Source organism: Palaemon carinicauda, chromosome 37 (genome assembly GCF_036898095.1).
Source record: "Palaemon carinicauda isolate YSFRI2023 chromosome 37, ASM3689809v2, whole genome shotgun sequence".
NCBI classification, from domain to species: domain Eukaryota; kingdom Metazoa; phylum Arthropoda; class Malacostraca; order Decapoda; family Palaemonidae; genus Palaemon; species Palaemon carinicauda.
The window spans coordinates 63,193,874-63,199,048 of NC_090761.1; positions in this window are offsets into that span (position 1 = coordinate 63,193,874).

A 5,175-nucleotide genomic window follows, 5' to 3' on the forward strand; every position below is an offset into this window, starting at 1 on the left:
AACTAGCAAATTTGGAGTTACGACCCTCTTGCAATGAGGTAGCGATATATGCATACTTACGCATACTTTCACTCGCAAAGTAAATACAGACAATTTAGTATGAATGCGTGGATTAGTAATGTATGTATGATTTACAGTATTTATAACTTACTTGAGTTGTGAATTATATAGACATAATTTTGTTTGTTAGGTAGCAACAGTATTCACACTCTGATATAGTTCTTATTCTTTATTGATCGACATCATTGATTAGAAATAGGGAAAACAGTATGATCACCCGTGCAAACTCTTGAATGCTTAGATATATAATATGTATGTATGTATAGGCCTATTTTGATTTAAATACATGTAAATTATATATATATATATATATATATATATATATATATATATACATACATATATATATATATATATATATATATATATATATATATATGTATATATATACACACATATATATATGTATATGTATATATATATATATATATATATATATATATATATATATATATATAGATAGATAGATATACTGTATATATATATATATATATATATATATATATATATATATATATATGTATATATATATATATATGTGTGTGTGTGTGTGTTTGTTCTTGCGGGCGTGTGTGTGTGTGTGTGTGTGTTTGTTCTTGCGGGCGTGTGTTCATGTGTCTGTATATGTTTATTTTATATGTATATTTATATACATGTATTGCAATGTTATATATTATATGTATGCGAGTAAGCATTACAGATTAAAGGTCTAATAAGACTTGGTCTTTTTGGTCCCTAACCTTAGACAACCACACATTGCCAATCTCTTAACTAGTTAAATAAGTATTCCGAAATATTTTATGTTTTCAGAGGTCGATATTTTACTGTTAAAGCTACTCAACTTTAGGTTGGTCATGCAATGAAGGAAGTATAAGTTATTGCTGATTATGCAGTAATACATCAATTGAATATACGAATGGAAATTATTTCTTTTATACGGAGGTTAACATGAAAGAAAGTATAAGACTTGTAAAAAAAAAATTTCTTCTCGTATTTGTCTTTTTTTTTATCCAAACTGTTAAGGATAATAATAGAAAAATGTCAACAGTATATTCTCACTCAAAACAATAAAAACTCCTGATTATTACTCTGTAAGATATAATGAAACCTTTCTATCAACTGGGACACTGTGACGAAAACAAGAGTCATTTCAATCTCTTAGCAATCGTCAATCAATAGGTCAATTTTAAGGTTTTTTTTTTTTTTATTTTTTTTTTTTTATTTTTTATAAAACGGCTCGTGACACTGCATGGGGGAATATTGATCATCACTAGTATTTTTAAAAGAGTAAAAGAAAAATTTTAACCGATATTTCGTGACTTTATCTTCTGCTCTACCTCTGTTCTTGCTTTTCTATCTTGTTGTCCAGTCTCTCTTAGATTTTATGTTTGTGTAATTGCAAGACTGCAGGGTTTCTCCCGTGTTATATATTTTGGTTGAATGAATGGCCTTCCCAGCCCTAACTTTTGGCCATATGGACAAAATACCATACATCCATCCGTCCTAGCTATACACTTTTTAACCAATACCTTTCTTCCACCCTATAGTCCAACCTACACTGTTAAAAATTTGCCTTAAAAACCGGTAAAATCCTGGGATAAATGTTGCCAGGCATTTGCCGTTTTAAAAACCGGTATATTGACGTAAAGGGGTGATATTACCATCACCAACCCGTGAAAGTTATTAACAAAGTAGGGTAAAAATTACGATCGCCTGTATTCTACCGAAATACGGCTGAAAATAGTATATTTTTTATGGAGAATTTCCCATTAAAATTACGTTTTTAACAGCATATTTCAACTTTTACTTCATTGGCTAACTGTGGAGTTTTCTTCCACTGAATGGGCTCCCGACCCCAGATTCATGTCACATGCACCCAAACTCCATACATCAAATCAAATCTAATCGATATTCCGTTAACTTTGAACCGACTACGAAGCCCTAGGATTGACTCACGAGACCTTGACGTAATAATAGACGCACCTTAGCAAACTCTAAGGTCTTATTTCAATTGTATTATTAGAATTATTCGATTTCATTGAACGCCTTAGACATTATGTAGACTGGAATGCATTGCTGAATTCCCACTGGAAGATCCAGTATCGATTCCCTTAAGGAATTGGGGACATTGCAATACTTCGGATCATCTTAGAGCGTTCGAAGATGTAGTAGACATGGGTGTTATCAGAGGCACACAATTTGGTGGCTTGTTGATCTAGATTTGATTCTGATATATTGTTTCCTTAAATAGATACCAAAAGTATCTTGATAGGTTGAAACTTAAGAGGAGGGAATATAAGTGATATTTTGTCAAAAACAAAATTGATATAAGATTTAGTGTTTAGCGTTTTTTCAATGGTTGATAATTCTTTACTCACTTTCAGATTTCCAAGTCAGTTTTCACCGTATATATATATATATATATATATATATATATATATATATATATATATATATATATATATATACACACATATATATATATATACACATATATATGTATATATATATATACATATATTGTGTATATATATACACACACACACACATATATATATATATATATATATATATATATATATATATATATATATATATATATATATATACACATATATATGTATCTGTAGATATAATTAAGGTTTAAGGCTTTCCCAGACTTTATAAAATTTTCTTAGACTTTTTGAATGCCATCCTAGACTTTTTTATTTTTCATAGATTTTTCTAATACTTGCCCAAAACTTTAATATTTCCCAGACTTTTAAAGTTTCCTAGATTTTTAAGGCCTGGACTTTTAAGTTTTTTCCCAGCCTTTTTTTTTTTTATATTATATTATATTTTTTATTTTATGCCACGTACCATCTAAATGCCGTCTGTTATATGAACGCCATGGTGAATATTGCAATGATTTTACCAAAAAGTGTAATGCTTTCAAAACCATCCGCACAAAACCATTACAAAATTCAAAATTTAAAGTTTAGCGAAGCAAAAATACAGCATAGCAATCAAAAGAAAAAACTTATAATGTGCTTTACAATATTAAAAGAAGTTATTATATATTTTCTAAAATGTATTTTATCGTTCCGAGATTATCTCAATAACAGCGGTGTAATTTGTTTTAACAAATATCAAAAAAAAAAAAAAAAAAAAAATACAAATTAAGTAATTTCTTTTAAGAAATACCCAAAAAATACAAATGTAAGTAATTTGTTTTAACAAATACAAAAAAAAAAAATACAAATGTAAATAATTTGTTTTAACAAATACAAAAAAAGAATACAAATGTAAATAATTTGTTTTAACAAATACCAAAAAAAATACAAATGTAAGTAATTTGTTTTAGCAAATACAAAAAAATACAAATGTAAGTAATTTGTTTTAACAAATACCAAAAAAAAATACATATGTAAGTAATTTGTTTTAACAAATACAAAAAAATACAAATGTAAGTAATTTGTTTTAACAAATACAAACAAATACAAATGTAAGTAATTTGTTTTAACAAATACAAAAAAATACAAATGTAAGTAATTTGTTTTAACAAATACCAAAAAAAAAAAAATACAAATGTAAGTAATTTGTTTTAACAAATACAAAAAAATACAAATGTAAGTAATTTGTTTTAACAAATACCAAAAAAAAAATACATATGTAAGTAATTTGTTTTAACAAATACAAAAAAATACAAATGTAAGTAATTTGTTTTAACAAATACAAACAAATACAAATGTAAGTAATTTGTTTTAACAAATACAAAAAAATACAAATGTAAGTAATTTGTTTTAACAAATACCAAAAAAAAAAAAAAAAATACAAATGTAAGTAATTTGTTTTAACAAATACAAAAAAATACAAATGTAAGTAATTTGTTTTAACAAATACCAAAAAAAAAATACAAATGTAAGTAATTTGTTTTAACAAATACAAACAAATACAAATGTAAGTAATTTGTTTTAACAAATACAAAAAAATACAAATGTAAATAATTTGTTTTAACAAATACCAAAAAAAAAATACAAATGTAAGTAATTTGTTTTAACAAATACAAAATAATACAAATGTAAGTAATTTGTTTTAACAAATACAAAAAAATACAAATGTAAATAATTTGTTTTAACAAATACCAAAAAAAAAATACAAATGTAAGTAATTTGTTTTAACAAATACAAAATAATACAAATGTAAGTAATTTGTTTTAACAAATGCAAAAAAATACAAATGTAAGTAATTTGTTTTAACAAATACAAAAAAATACAAATGTAAGTAATTTGTTTTAACAAATACAAAAAAATACAAATGTAAGTAATTTGTTTTAACAAATGCAAAAAAATACAAATGTAAGTAATTTCTTTTTAACAAATACAAAAAAATACAAATGTAAGTAATTTGTTTTAACAAATGCAAAAAAATACAAATGTAAGTAATTTCTTTTTAACAAATGCAAAAAAATACAAATGTAAGTAATTTGTTTTAACAAATGCAAAAAAATACAAATGTAAGTAATTTGTTTTAACAAATGCAAAAAAATACAAATGTAAGTAATTTGTTTTAACAAATGCAAAAAAATACAAATGTAAGTAATTTGTTTTAACAAATGCAAAAAAATACAAATGTAAGTAATTTGTTTTAACAAATGCAAAAAAATACAAATGTAAGTAATTTCTTTTTAACAAATGCAAAAAAATACAAATGTAAGTAATTTGTTTTAACAAATGCAAAAAAATACAAATGTAAGTAATTTGTTTTAACAAATACAAAAAAATACAAATGTAAGTAATTTGTTTTAACAAATACAAAAAAATACAAATGTAAGTAATTTGTTTTAACAAATACAAAAAAATACAAATGTAAGTAATTTGTTTTAACAAATACAAAAAAATACAAATGTAAGTAATTTGTTTTAACAAATGCAAAAAAATACAAATGTAAGTAATTTGTTTTAACAAATACAAAAAAATACAAATGTAAGTAATTTGTTTTAACAAATACAAAAAAATACAAATGTAAGTAATTTGTTTTAACAAATACAAAAAAATACAAATGTAAGTAATTTGTTTTAACAAATACAAAAAAATACAAATGTAAGTAATTTGTTTTAACAAATACAAAAAAATA